The sequence below is a fragment of the Eretmochelys imbricata genome, chromosome 9 (genome assembly GCF_965152235.1).
Source record: "Eretmochelys imbricata isolate rEreImb1 chromosome 9, rEreImb1.hap1, whole genome shotgun sequence".
In the NCBI taxonomy this organism is placed as follows: Eukaryota; Metazoa; Chordata; order Testudines; family Cheloniidae; genus Eretmochelys; species Eretmochelys imbricata.
In genome coordinates this window covers 60211689-60227714 of record NC_135580.1, presented here as the reverse complement: position 1 = coordinate 60227714, position 16026 = coordinate 60211689, and the positions used below count along the sequence as shown (strand labels likewise).

At 46.6% G+C, this 16026-nt stretch overlaps 1 protein-coding gene across 2 annotated transcripts in view; it reads right to left on the bottom strand.

Annotated features, from left to right (window-relative positions):
- The window catches only part of MID2 (midline 2), a 300175-nt gene that overhangs the window by 17737 nt on the left and 266412 nt on the right, over nt 1-16026 (bottom strand). The window lies entirely within an intron of this gene.

Below are 16026 nucleotides of genomic sequence, written 5' to 3'. Positions count from 1 at the left end.
TTTACATTTTCCTTGAAGCCTGTAAATGGTTTCTCCTTGGTGTGGACAGGGTACGGGACTGGGACTGAAGAGAGCTAGGTCACAGCTCTGCTACAGATTCGCTGTGTGACCTTGGGCAGTCACTTAAGGCTCCATGCCTCAGTTTTCCCATCTGTAAAAGGCAGATAAGGAGGCTGCCCCTCCTATGTAAAGTGCTTTAAGATGTATCCATGAAGAGTTCTGGGTAGCTGATGAGTGCTATGGTATTGTGTAATCATCCCAGCTGGGATGTTTGGGCGGGGAACTCTCAGTCCTGGGTAACTCCCCCCCAAATTGTGTTATTTTGTTCAGACTTACTGCAGTAAACACAGTCCCTTTAACAGAAATGGGGAGCTGGTTCCAGATAATGGAAGTGGAGCCTAGGATGCCCTAAAGCAGTGGAAATCAAATCTAAGCATGATAAGCAGTTTGAATTCGTTAAAGGGTTTATTCTCTATTACAGTGAGTTTTCAACCTTTTTTCACTTGTGGAGCCCCAAATTTTTTTGACTGCAGGTGTGGACCTCTTTGGAAATTTTAGACATAGTCTGCAGACCCCTAGAGGCCTGCGGACCACCGACTGAAAACCACTGCTCTATTAGCATTAATGAAAGTTATACAAACATACTGAAAGGCAAATAGACTTTGAGTACTGGTACAATAATGTCACTGAAAAACGGAACTATCTAGCCAATCTCCACACACCCACCTCCAGCCGGTGCCATTTACTCCCTGCAGTATATGTTCAGTTATTACACATTGCAGGAAATACGCCCTTAGTTTCTCAGTACTTTTTCTATTGCCAGCTGAAAGTCTCAGCTCAGTGTCTTCTGCTCGCAGGCTGTGCCTTACACACCGCTCTAGTTACAGAAACAAACCAAAGGCGTACAATGAAATCTGGGTTTGCACAGGTTGTGGTCATAAGCATTGATACTTCCCCAATCCGGTGGCATCAAAGAGCAGGCGCTGTGGCACATGCACTTACAGAGAGAGTACTTCATTCTCAATTAACGGTACAGATTTTGAGGGGTTCTCTGCAGATCTTTTAATGCTGGCTTGAAACACAACTGAAATTTCTTTGTCATGCTACCAGCCGTCAGAATGCCAAACTATTTCCTAATTGACATGCACTCACTCTCCTGCTCGCTTTGATAAAAGCCTTCTAAAGATTCATTACAGCCAGGGAACATTTGGCCTTGCTCACGCTGATAAACATGGAGGAATCCAGAATTGCCTCTTCTGGGAACCAGCTCCACAACCGATTCAACAATAAGTGCTAATGATTTTCTGAAAGCCTCTGTTCTTTGCTATGCTGGGAAAGGTACGGTGCCCTGGCTATAAATGAACAGGATCAGATTCTGCACCAGGAAAAAAGGAATGACTCATCTGACTCTGCACAGCCTCATGGCAGGGCAAACTCACATGCTGACAGCTCTTGAGCCTGGCTTTCATTTGCGCAGGAGACAGGTTTCTTGCAAAGCGAGTGCCCTTGAATCTGGAGGGCTGGGGAATTCTGTGTTATCAACCTATGCAGCAGCATCCTGAGCCACAACAGCTTGCACCAATCACCCAGATTCACCTCAGAAAAAAAGAGCGTGAATTTACTGCCCAGAAAAGCAAGCCCCTAAGAGCATCACCTTGAGTCAGGTATCATGTGGGCAGACACTGCTCATTTCCGCAGCGGGAGGCCAAGCGCAGCATGCGTAGGCTCTGTGCAACCAGCTCTGCCAATGCACTGTAAGCTGGACATTCAGCATCCCCTGCTGTCCTAATCTGGCTCCCCACCTCCAGCAGATAGGCAGCTCGGCCAAAGAATCCCAGGCCTGACCCTCAGTCCTGCACTTTATTCCAGCCCAGTGGGCCTCACACACACAGCTGGCTGATGCTCCTCAATCCTGACCCGGCAGCCCCCCCACTGTTCCTGCCCAATGGGCCTCACAAACGCAGCTCTGTCACAGCACTCCAACCCCCTCTACTCCAGTCCTGGATTTACATACAGCATTTCCAGGGCACCTCAGCCCTGCCAGTTAAGTCCTGAGGCCCTCCAGAGCAGAGGGCTCCTGGTCTTTCACAGAGCTGCAGGACTCAGAATTAACAGATCAGTGGATCATTAGGCATTTAGATTAAAGGGAAAACACACAACAAAACCAGGGCTAGCTGGGAAAAAACACCGGAGGGGGCAGAATGCATCCTGAGAGTCAAACTGAGATTCTAGCAGCTTGGCCCAGCCCGAGGATATTGTAGCAATAGCATCTGGACAGTGATTGGCACTAGACAGGGCATGTGATTACAGCATGGGACTGGCATTCAGGAGACCTGGACCCTGTTCTCAGCTCTACCATGGACGTGTGGAGTGAGCCTGGGTTACTCAATTCCCTCTCCGTGCCACAATGTCCCCATCTGTAGAATGGGTAGTAACATTTATCTAGTTCACAGGTGCTGAAAGGGCAAATCCATCGTTTGCAGGGTGCTCAGGTGCTGGCTGGGTGCTGCTGTAAAAATGCCAGGGTTGTTAAAACAAGAGTGGCTTTTGTAGTCACAGAAGGACTGAAATGAGGGACCAATGGGAGGCTGCACTGCAAGGGAGACTGACGCGTTTTCGTGATACTCTCTAATGGGCTGAAAGAGGCAGAGGAGCCGGAGACTGAAACACAGGCTTGCTAACGAGTCTCTTCACTGTTTAGAAAGCAGGCCATTTTCTTTTGCTTCAAACTTGAGCACAGATGACAAGGAAAGGAAGGACGGCAGCTGGAGATGGGCACTACTAATAGCAGTGTAGGGCTTCAACAGCAGCCAGACAGCAGGAGAGAGATGGTTATTGTGCTCGCAATGAACTGTACAGGGAGAAATATGAGCAGCCTATAATGAGCCATCCTTTTCCAGAACATAACCCGGCGCCATAAATCTTCTCTGCACAAACAGCAGTGGTGAGGAGGCGCTGCAGCTGGGCTAGCGAATCTGGACTGGCTCATGCAGAAGGCCGGCGGCATACACCAAAGGGATGGCCTCCCTTTGGATCTCCATTGAGCTGCACCCCCCAGGCTGTCCGGGAGACCCAGCAGAAGCAGAATCCCTAAGCGTATGTCTAGACTGCAATTAGACACCAGGTCTTGGGCGTGCAGGGCTCGAACTAAGGGGTTGTTTCTTTGTGGTGTAGATGTTCCGGCTCAGGCTGGAGCCTGGGCTCTAGGACCCTGTGAGGTGGGAAGGTTCCAGAGCTTGGGCTGCAGCAGGATCCTGAACATCTCTACCGCAGTGAAACAGCCCCTTAGCCTGAGTCGTGTGAGCCCAAGTCAGCAGGCACGGGCCAGCCGTACGTATCTAACTGCAGTACAGACATCCCCAAAAGGTGTGTCTACCCTGCAGTGGGGTGTGTGCTTCCCAGCATGGGGAGACAGATGTGCTTGCTCTGCCTGAGCTGGTGCTCTGAAAATAGCAGTGTAGTAGTGGCCTGGGCAAGGGACTGTGTACGTATCTGGGGGTCCAGGCGGGTTTGTACACAGATGGCTACCCTGAGCTGCTACCTGTGCTATCCTAGCTACACTGCTATTTTAACCCGCTTGCTCAAACAGAGCTAGCGTGTGTCTGTCTGCCCATGCTGGGAAGCACACTCCCAGCTGCACTGCAGACACACCCAAAAGCTCTCCCCTGCATCCCAACTCCTGACAACTGTCAGTTCTAGAGCTGACCAAATATTCCATCCCATGGCAACTTCCAATGTTTTAACATGTGTTTGCATCCTGAATGGGGATGAAAGCTGAAATATTGAAACATCGTGTGTAGCACAAAGTTCTGAAAATGTTTGAATCAGAAATGTCAAAATGTTTCGCCATAAACCACAGAAACCTCCTGGGGGAGGGAGTAATGTCTATATGAAAATATGCATCCTTCATGTTGAGAGCCGCAAACCACATCCCCTCTGCTAATATAACCATCCGGAATTCCAATTTTTGAATGAAGATGTTGAGTTGCTGAAGATCTAGAATGGGTCTCCACTCTCCTCCTTTTTGGGGACTAGGAAATGCGGGGAATAGAACCCTCTCCCTTTATACTGAGATGAGACGTGCTTTATTGACCCTTGTTGCTGGAGGGTTTGCCTCTTCTTGAAGAATCACCTCACGAGAGTGGTTCCTGAAGGGGGCTTGTGAGGGGCGGAGGGAGAGGAACTCCATGGCGTATCCTTGATGGATAATTTCTGAGATCCAATTGTCTGTCGTGATCAATTCTCAATTGTGGTGAAAAGCATAAGATGGCCCCTGAAAATAATGGGGGAAGAGATGGGTGGCATCAGTGGTGCAAGGAGGGTCTTGACTAAGACATCAAAAGTAGCCCTTTGCAGGTGACCGGGCATGGTGATAGAGGGGGCCAAGGCCTCTGAACCCTCTGCGGTCCCAGCAGAGGCTTGGCAGATGCTGGCAGTAGAACGTGTGAGGAAGAGGTTTACAGGTTTGTCTCTGGTGTTTCCTCTGTGGGGCTGGAATGTAAAACCCCAGGGAGCATAAGGTCGATCTCAAGTTCTGTAACAAGTGTAGGGACTCGTCTGTTTTCTTGTTTAAGAGATTTGATTCATCAAGGGAAGGCCCTGAGTGGAGTTCTGGACCTCTCTAGGGAAACTTGCCAATTGTAACCTAGAATCCCTCCTCATGAATATAACCAGTGGCCAGCCCTCTGGTGCCATATCTGCTGCCTCTACTGCACTAACTTGCCCTCCTCTATGAAGGACTGGAACTGGGCTATGTTTTCTGTGCAGAGCTTGTCCTTAAAGCCCACCAGCCTGGAATAGTTGTTCAGGTTGTATTTCACTAACAGAGCCTGATAGTTAGAGACATAAATTGCAGGCCCACAGAGGAAAAGACCTTTCTTCCAAGAAAGGCCCAGCCTCTTTGAGCCCTTGTCTGTCAGGGTGGCCTTTGATGGTGTGACCTAGTCCTCTCTGCCTCTACCTCTAGAAAGTTGGGGGTGGGATGGCAGAACAAAAATTCCTTAGGCTTAGGAAATGCAGACGCCACTTCTAAGCACATGCTTGGAGGAGTGCTGCTCGTCAGTTGGGGTTGATGTACGGGGCGGGTCTCCTTGGCCTAAATCAGTGAGGGGCCTCATAGCCTTCTCCATCAGGTGTTTCCTTAGGCAAAGCTCATGAGCTTCATGAGTTCTTGTGGAAACAAGCAACACATATTGCACTTCACTGAGATCTCACCCAAGTAGTAGAAGCTGCGTTGGTGGTCATCACTGATCGAGAAGGAGTGAGAGGGCAAGAGATGCAGTTCTTGAATCCCGGGATTCTGGGCATTGTTCCAGACCACTGGGAGGGAGTCCCCAACCGAGGAAAAACAAGATACACTAACTATACGATAAAACTCTAATTATAGTAATAGGCCAAGAAGCATAACAAACTATTTACAAATCTATTTACAGGTTCTATCAAAAGCTGGAGAAATCTGTAGACACAGGATTCTGACTCAGGCTATGCGCTGGTGAGAAGGAACTGGAAAGGTGTTGGCCCGCATGGCCTTCTATGCCCTCGGTAGGAGCACGAGGCTACTTACCATGCATGTGAGGGCCAATGGGCGCTGCTTGTTAAAATTTCTGGACTGGGGTGCATGGTGCGCATCTGTACCCCACGCGTAGAATACAGATCAGGACCAGACCTTGAAGAAGAACCCAAAGTTATCTCTTTCATCTAAGAAGACAAAGGCACTAGTACCTTTGGGCCTTCGAGATACATCCTGACCGAAGAGAGGGTCAGCCACCATCTTGCTGGCAAACTATGGATGGGAAAGGCAATCTTAAACAAAGCCTTGAACTAAAACTTGCTAGATGAAGTTTTAGACTTTTAGATGTGTGTTTTCACTTTTATTAGCTGGTAACCGTTTCTAGCTCCTCTGGGAAAGGTTGCATATTCTTCCCCCTGACAAAATTTAAGTTTTTTAACTGAAAAGCCAAAGACCAAAACACTTTCTGCTGTTGGCATATAAAAAATCTTTGCCAACCTGTTAAAAATGTTCAGTTTTCAGTTGCCAAAAAATCTGTTTTTTTCAAAGAAAACCTGAAAAGTTTCTCATGGGCAACTGTTTTCCTCCAAATGGGTCCAATTATTAATATTAACAATCTGCATTGCTGGAGTGCCCAGAGGCCCCAGTAGGACTGGGGTCTTATTGTGCTAGGTGCCTCTACCACATGAGCTAAAAGCCAACTGGCTGTTAGCTAAGGCTGTAAAGCAGACTCATTAATTGCTCTCTCCTAAGTGGTCTCGGTGCCACTAGATGGGACAGAACACCATACCCAGGAGGTGTGTGGGTTACATACACACCCTTTATGGCTCTCTACTTGCCCAAGCTATGCCTTCCCATCTACACTGCTAAAAATAGCAGTGTAGTGTCTCACTGCTGCCAGAGCCTTTCCCTGCTGCAGGGAATGACTCTGGCTGTGAAGAAAGACTCTGCCAGCTCCCCATTGTTGGAGCCTTCCACTGCAGCATGGAAAGACTCCTGAAGCGGGGCCTTTCCCCGCTGCCTCCCCTCTGCCAGAGCCTGTTACCGACAGGTGTAGCTACACACCTCAGTGTGGATGCAGCTTGCTTTTCACTGCAGTCTGTAGCTACACATACCCTACATGCCGCTGCCAGTAGTATGTCGTGTAGCTGTAGCCTTAGCTAACTAAATAAAATTACCTCGGTTTTTGGAGTGTTCCCTGTACTAACCATAGGGAAGTTAATAATAATGGTGTAATACTCAGCATCTTCACTCAGTGTTTCACTTTGCACCCCTAGATTTCAAAGCACTTCGCAAAGGCTGGTGTTCCTATCTCCATTTTCAGCTGAGGAAACTGAGGCTCAGGAAGGTGACATGACCTGGCTAAGGTCACTCAACAAGTCAGTTGCTGAGCCAGGAATAGGGAACACTGGAGATACTGGGCTAACAGCAGCCAGTCTGGAAAGCTGAGTGTGACCTCGGTAATGTAGGTTTCAGAGTAACAGCCGTGTTAGTCTGTATTCGCAAAAAGAAAAGGAGTCCTTGTGGCACCTTAGAGACTAGCCAATTTATTTGAGCATGAGCTTTCGTGAGCTACAGCTCACTTCATCAGATGCATCTGATGAAGTGAGCTGTAGCTCACGAAAGCTCATGCTCAAATAAATTGGTTAGTCTCTAAGGTGCCACAAGGACTCCTTTTCTTCTTGGTAATGTAGGTCATCTGCTATAGCCTGTGAAATTTGGTGCCAGTGAGTGTTTATGTTTCACAGTGTCCAATTTGCAAGATAACTGAGGTGAGAGGGCTAAAAATAATGCTGACAGTTGGAAAAAGGCCTATTCTCAATGCCCCCCCCCCAGTTATTTTAATATTTCTGTATCTTTTTCCTGCAGTAATGGAAAGAGACAAGCTCTTCACAAGTTAGAGCTGAAATTCTTCACTCTGTCAGGAAAGAGACGGCCACGTTTGTTGTTGTAAAGATGACCTGATTGGGAAGTGAATACAAACAAATGGTGCCAAACCTTGGCCTCAGATTTAGGAGTGTGACTCCTAGCCCACGGGCTCCAAGTACCATCCACAAAACAAGGATTGACACTGAATATCACAGTTACTGAGCAGAGCGGCTGGTATCGCAAACCCTGCTGTTGGTGCAAGGGCATTTCAAAGGGACGCTGTCTTGCAGCTTAGCTCCAAAATCTGACCTGCCTTAAAAAAATACCTCCCTGGCGCTAGAAAATTAAACAAATGAACAGGCTCTTAGTCACCTTCCACCTCACATCCACTATCCTGTGACCCCTCCCAGCATTCACCAAACTTACAGTGGCACCTGCGGCACATTACACTCTCCATTAGTGGAGGGACAATGAGCCATCCTTAATGACAACCAAGGCTTTGGAGAACTAAAAAACGTGTGAACATCCAGGGATTTCCCCCGGTTCAGGAAAACAAAGGTTCAGCTAATGGAGGTTTGGATAATGGTGTTTGTCCTACACCTCTCCATAGGCTGTGCTCAGATGCCACTGAAGATCTCATACAAACAAGGAAGTAAATACCAAGAGCTATTTGATTTTTACATGCATCTGAAACAGCACTATCCCTGTCTCCTAAGGGACACAGAGAAGTCAGCAAAGAAAGAAAAGAGGAGATATAAGCCACTTCAAAGGTGCTGCTACAAAGCAAGAGAATAAAACCTTCAGTGCCAAAGGGCTGCAAAAAAAGGTAATAGAATGAGATTACTGAGAGCTGGAGAGGAACCGTTAGATGCCATCCAGTCACTTGTCTTGCCCCCAGGGCACAGGGTAAAACTATTTCCTGCAGTATATTCTAGCATGGCCTTTTCACTCCACAAGGGAGAATGCAGGCAGAGCAGCATCTCTGCTCCCCCTGCTCACTGTCCCAAAGCCCCCCGCCCTGCCGCCGCTCATACCCCTGCTCTCAAGTTAGCAGACACCTCCTCATTCTTGATGACACGTCTTCAGTACAGTGCTGCCTGTCAGGAAGCTAGGAGTTATGACAGCTTTTGCTGTCAGATTTGATTAACATCTATTCCAGTCCTGTCAGTCAGGTAGCTTTGATGTCACAAAATTCAGCTGGTTGGACTATTCCCTTTAGTGCTTAAGTTCTTTGTTCACACGCGGCCCCTATGCAGGAAGCCAACCAACTCCAAGGCCAGATACTACAAGGATGCAACCTCTGGGCTGTTTATTATTTGAATTTTACTTTCCTTCCCTGGAGTGTTTCAGGAATTGCAGAAATGTACTGAACTCAGAGGAGGAAATCCTGGCTGGGTTTATGGGTGTGCTGGGTTACAGAGGAAAGAGGGAGTTTGTTTTTTCCTAAAGAGTTGCTGATGCCTCAAGGAAAACTTTGAAAGTTAATTAGGAGGGTCAATGACACAGAAACACTGATGGAAATGCAAGGACAGAGGAGAGTTTGGATTCCATGCCAGGCAGACGTAGGATTCTTGCCCATCACCATGGGTAGCTTCATGACCATTAATAGCAATGGTAGCTATGCAAGCTAAGACAATCATAGGGATGGCAAACTGATTGCCAGCTTGAGTCAAAGACAAGCTGATTGCCTGCTGAGGTCAAGAGAGGATAATTCCTTGTACAACCAACAATATTATATAATTGGTTAAGATGCAGTGTGGGGAGGGATTCTCCTTCCTCTGAAACGTCAGGTATTGCCATCTGCTAGCACACAGGATAGCTGGACCTTTACTTGCGCGGGGGGTAGGGGGGAGGGGAAGGAGGAGATTATCAGCTGAACATGAACTCCAATGGCCAAAAGAGCTACAGTAAACCTCAGAGTTATGAACACCTTGGAAATGGAGGCTGTTTGTAACTCTGAACAAATCATTATGGTGGTTCTTTCAAAAGTTTACAACTGAACACTGATTTAACACAGCTTTGAAACTTTACTATGCAGAAGAAAAATGCTGTTTTCTCTTTATTTTTTAGTAGTTTACGATTAACACAGTACTGTCCTGTATTTGCTTTTTTTTCTTTTTTTTTTTGTCGTCTCTGTTGCCTGATTACGTACTTCTGATTCCAAATGAGGAGTGTGGTTAACTGGTCAGTTTGTAACTCTGGTGTTCGTAACTGAAATTCTACTGTACTGCAATCCTGGGATGTATAAACAGAGGAACCTTGAATATTTGGCACTCATGCGACTGCTGCTGGAATACTGTGTTCAGTTCTGGTGCCCACAATTCAAGAAGGATGTTGATAAATGGGAGAGGGTTCAGAGAAGAGCCACAAGAATGATTAAAAGATTAGAAAACCTGCCTTATAGTGACAGATTCAGAGGTCAATCTATTTAGCTTAACAAAGAGGAGGTTAAGGGGTGACTTGATGTTGTCTATAAGTATCTATGTGGGGAGCGAATAACGGGCTCTACAGTCTAGCAAAGGTCTAACATGATCCAATGGCTGGGAGTTGAAGCTAGACAAATTCTGACTCACAGTAAGGCATACATTTATAATGTTGAGAGCAATTAACCACTGGAACAATTCACTAAGGGTTGTGGTGGATTTTCCATCACTGACAATTTTTAAATCAAGATGAGATGTTTTTGTAAAAGCTCTGCTCTAGGAATCATTGTGGGGCAGTCCTCCGGTCTGCGTTATACAGGGGGTCAGACTAGATGATCACAATGGTCCCTTCTGGCCACAGAATCAATGAAGCTAATCCTCTATGGCAAACCTCAGGTTTCTCATTATGTACGTGGTATGGCAGGGAGCACTGATCCCTGTGAACGAGAGAGACATTTTACAAACATTTCAGCACAGGAGCTGGAAAGTCTGTTGTGTTCCTTCTGGGGCTGACCTCTCCCCCACTCTGAGACTGCACTTCTCTTCCTGAGAACACCAGAGACACTCCCAACTCATCTATGGGCTCTGACTCTCAGCTATACCCAGCAAAGCAAAAGCATCAACCAAAGCTCTCTCTAGCCGGCTGGGCTGTCCCTACAGGATGTCGCCGTCTCTGCCCCTACTTCCCTCAGCCTCAGAGAGCTACTCCAACCCCTCTTATACTTCTAGATTGGCACTGACTAGACACCCCTGACAACCTCAGTGTGACATTAGAAATACCCTCTGCATCCCAACACTGAGCTTGAGCACCTGACACCTCAACAGAATAGCCCAATGTCCTTATGTGTGGGCCATGAATCTGTCATGCTATCGCCGGGGCACACTTCATCCACACCTGTAATGCTGCAGAGATGCTGGGTGCAGAAATAGCTGGATGGAAGCCACAGGGCACCGTCAGGGTAAAACCCTCAAGGCAGGATCATTTTAAGACGTCTTTTTCAGCACCTAAAAGGGTCTTTGTTTCAGCATATGTTGGGCTACTGCAGCCTGCTCTGTCCCTTCCCTGTCCTTTCATGTGGGCACATGGACATTGCCTGTCAAATTAACTTGGTGTCTCAGAGAGCACAAAGGCTCCTGCAGTGCCGGGATCACTGACTGGACAGGCACTTCACTGGATATTGAGCGCAGTGCCCTCCTGCTGGCTGCACAGAAAAGCTAGAGAAAATTCTCTTCAAATGCCTTGCTCATTTCCCTTGGGATTGTACTTCAAAAACCAGCCTGGTTTTTCATTTGTTCTCTCAACCACAACTGGAAATATTTCCCTGCTCAGCTTGTCTGCAGCTTGGATGGTTTTTCCTTCCCTTTCGAGTCTATTTCTAACTTGTCTCTTTCAACTTACATCTCATTTGTAAAGCTTTGGGATTTCTCGTTAATTAATTTCCAAGGTAACTGCTCTGAGATGTCCTCTTGTTTTGAAAGCCCAAGATACTCAGGTCTCTGCCATTTCCACTCACTGGCCCCAACGCATTCCATGTCTCCATCTAAATCAAAGCTCCTTGAAAATATGACACTTTGAAACTGCTTTTGTCTTTTAAAGAAATATTTCTTTGTCATTCTCTACAGATAATCCAACACTGGGCAATGCCAACATGCCACAGCTACACACTCCTTAGGGCGTTGGAGATCAGATTGCCAGTGATGTCTAGCAAATCCCCCCGTCAATAGGAACTGCATGCTGTCTCTTTACAAGGAACTGAACCTGAAGAAGCATCTATTTCTGAAAACCCATAAAGTAGGAAGGGTTAACAACAGGCTTCCAGTTGGCCCAGCTAGGCTGGTGGGCTTGGTAGAAGCTATGGAGCTGGACTGGAGCCCCAGACAATCTCCCTCTCCTATTTATGCCTCTTCTGTAGATTTTAAGTCTGGGAACCAAACCTTGGGGTATGCTGAGCAATTGCCACAGGTCCCAGCTCCACTGGTATATGCTAGCCCAGACTTTTGGAGATGCGTGCCAGTGTGGCCTCATTTGTAAAGCACCCTATTATGCAAACATGCCAAGGCTCTGCACTTTACAAAGCTTTCAGACTGTATCTTCATTTGGCTCCTTCTGTTCCGCCTGCAGAACCAGCACTGAAAGAGCACTTATTCACTCAATTGTTCTAGCTCTATTGATTCCAACGGAGAATGAGTAAACGGCGACTCTCTTCATTAAGCCTCTGCCATTTTGCTGGGAAGAGGCATTGTGTTAGGTTTTATGACTGTCACTCTCCTCCCTAGCTATCAGCATGGAAATGATGCTTGAATTTCTTTGAAGGCACAGAGAGCCAGACTGAGCAGAAAGTGCAGGACTGCATATGGGCACAGCACCATGGGAGCCTACCTCCCTTTGGGGGTGCAGCATATCCTCCACCCACCTTCAGGTGGCTCTTTAGATGGCTCTGCCCTCTACATCTTGGGGAACAGCAAAGGAGTCAAGACTAACGCCTCCAGGAGTCTTGATCCCATGGCACTTCTTCAGGAGGGGAACACAGACCCCCTGCCGTAGTTTGGAATTGGGACAGAAACCCTCCTGAGGTCCCCTGGATTTATGTCCTAGAGAGAAGGCACGGTGAGAAACTGAAACCCTGATCTAGGCCTGGCTTTCAATACAACATTGCCCAGGGAGGATCTGGGACTCCTACGTCTAGGAGGGATGCAATCTCTGGGGCTCGAGCATACACCCATTGCGGTCTGCATGGCTGAAGCACAAACCAAGCAAATAATCGCAGGGTAACTTGCCGCAAGCAGCACACACCTGAGGCCCTTCTTTTCAGCGCTTTTTCTTGCCTACTTTAGCTGGAGAGCAGAACCAACAATGTTCCAGTCCTGGTCAGTCAGCTAAGAAGTCAACGATTCTGATTACACAGAAGTAATCAGGATGCAAAGCCTGGCTGATGAGGCCTCTCTCTGTCAATTTACATCCTTATACCTGGCCCAGAGAAAGATGCTAAATCCCTTAGCATGACACTCAGAAGCCTGAATAGATAGGCATAAGACCAAAATAAATGGCTGAAACACTTGGGTGCCCTATGCGTCTGAGGGTGCACGAGAAAAAAGCAAGCAAGACCAGGCCCCTCAGCATGGTATGCAAGCCCACAACTGTCTGCTATGCAGTCAGAAAACTAACTGGTGAATGAAGGCTGCAAAGCAGAGAACAGGATTGAGAGTGGGCATGAAAACTGGTGATTATCTTCCTCTTCTCTGATACTATCTTGGAAGAGGAAAAACAGCTAGATTGCAAGGGAGCCGCTGAATAACAGAAACACAATAAAACTATCAAAACATACAAATCTCCAAACAGACTCCCTATGGATTTGCTTGTTTAGGGATTGCTTGAAACATAGCATCCAGCTCCTCCGAACATATGTGTGTTAACAGAAAGATCTTAGAGAACTGGTGCTCACCCAGAAGAGCTGCAGACCCCATGGTGAATCAACTCCCCCGAGGATGAGATCAAACTTTCAGATGTTCCCAACTTGAATTTCAAACAGGTTTAAAAATTATTGAATAATACATGACAGCAGTTGAATTGCTATGATCAACTGGTTTGCTCAGAGTATAATAGCTGGAGAAGGATGGTGATAATGGTGGTTTATGTCATGTGTGTGGCGGGCGAGTGTGAAAAGGTGCATCCTGTGTGTGGAGCTATTGGGATCCTCATAGAAGAGACGGGAGCCATTCCTTAGCATTTGACTGGTGCTTTATTGTTACGTTAGGATAATTTCTTGGAGTCTGAAAACTGGACCAGCCAATGCCTTTGTCCCAAATGCAGATAAATCTCAGCCCTTAATGTGAACCCACACCAAACAAAGACCCGCCCTGGCCCGATACTCAGACTAGTCCCTGCGTGAAGTGCCACTACTGTAAATCCAAACTGGAACCACTGCCATAGAGCCAGCCTATGAGGGTGTTTAGAATACACACTTCCAACTGTTCCTAAAATCAACAGATAGCCCAGAAGGGCTCACCTGCCAAATGGGGCAGTGGCCTTAGACTCACCTGACACATTTCGTTTCTGAAGTGTGTACTCCATCATCACAATGCACTGTGAGGCAAACAATGGAAAGCGGGTCTGATTCCTTCAGCTCCTAACCAGATGTCAGCTTTTGTCTCAGTTACAGCAGTGTAAGTCCAGAAAGAGGTTAGGGCTTGTCTACACAGGGAAGGTGACTGGAATAGCTATTCTGGAACTACTCCTTGTGTGGATACTCATATTTTGCAAAAGCTATAGTACTTAAAATTCACACCCTTCCTTATTCAGGAATCACCTCCGCAGAAAGACAAACCCTTAATCTGGGCTAAGAGCAGAACCTGGGGCCCTTCTAGCTGTACTATTCATTTCCATTTTCCAAATAATGTTATGATAATTTCCACTTCTTGTGACTTACAGAAACCAGCCCATGGGACACACATTATCATAGCCCGGAGCTCATCAGACATTACAAAGTGATGCATAAATATCAACAGGTGGAAATGTATCCTCAGCATGAGTCAGTAGAGGGCTAAGCATTTAAAGCACTGGACAAAGCTCCACCAATAAAAGCCATCTCCCCTCTATTCCCTTCAGTACAGGAGCCGTGGCTTTCTCTGTATTCTGTGAGGAACCCAGTGCACTTTGGGATACTTAATGAGGCTCAGGGCATGAGCTTACTACGGAAACATCAGCTTTCCACCCTGTCTTAAAACCAAAAGAGACCTTCCACACTAATTGGTTTTACATTCTGACCAGTTGAGGAATGAGGATTCAGTGGGAGCACTGATGCTGTTGCATTCTGGGAGTTAATATCTGTCTTCACAGGCCTTAAGTCTATGGTGGAATCTCTGAAAACACCACTTCTGAAGCAGAGAGTAGAATCCAAAATAGGTTAACTGGTCATTCTTTTCTTGTACGACTGTTGACATTTTTCCGAAGTGACATCATTTGTGAAGTGTGTGCTCTGTTATAATTGGCTGTTTTGAAGAACTATAATAAATTGCTACACACAGGGTTCTACACTGACAAATACAGGAAGGAGAAATAACCAAGAGTGAGCTACTACAAACCTAATACAAAGTGGTAGGCTCTTCATACACAAAGAACAATACATTTGTTCGTAGTGTGCAGCAAATAGGCCTATTAAGACCCACAGGAGAACCTTAAAGAGACAGGTTCCTTCGCAGGGCATTGTTCATTCTCTGCATGCTCAGGAAATGGCAACATAGTGGAGTTTATTTATCTGTTACTATATATTGTTATATAAAAAAAAATAAAAACACAGATAAACTATGTTAAAAGGACATTACTAAGATTTCAAAGTCAATCACTGAAAAGTGGGGAAATGACACAATTATGGTCGCCTGTGCAACCTTAATTCAGCCCCTTTGTGCTTATGCTTTATAACGCAGTCTTACATGATCACATACTATTTTTTTTCCCACAGGACCCTTTCTTCCTTCACTTAATTAGCAGCTATTCAATATTTTTTTCCCCTTCCCACTGTTCAGTGTGTGCCTCCTGCTTTATTTACTGCACACTATTCAAACCCTGCTGTGACGGCAGAATCATTAATTTCCTCCTGTGCTTTTCTGAGGCACTCATCATGACACTCTCTGAGTGCTTCATCAACATTAATTTATTTTCACAACACACCCGTAAGATCCCCATTTTACAGACGAGGTACTGAGGCAGAAAGATTAAAGTACCCATTTTGGGTACCCAATCCGAGACACCCTGGACCTGATTTTTCATAGCACATGTAAAACTTTATGTTCAAAGCACAGCTACCATTGACTTCAGTTGCAGCTGTGGGCGCTCAGCACTAATGCAATCAGACACCAGGGTCTCAAGTTGGGCACCCAGCAAATTAAGAACAGACAGTGACCAGTTTAAGTGACTCACCCAGCATCACACAGGAGCTCTGTGGCACAAGCAGGGATAAAATCCAATTCTCCAGGGCTGCATTCAACTGCTTTAACCATGAGACCAGTCCCAAGCTGCCCCCTCCCTGCACTCAGGTTCAATCTCTCCACCTCCAGCTCCCAGTCACAGTGTCTCTCCTCCCCCTGCCTCCAGTTCCAATCCCATTAGATTGCTTGTCCCAAACTACTCCTTTCCCTGCCCCAGTCCAGCTTTTGCCCTGTCGTCTGGGAACTCGTCAAGTTGCAGTGGGGGAGGTTTAGATTGGATATTAGGAAAAACTTTTTCAC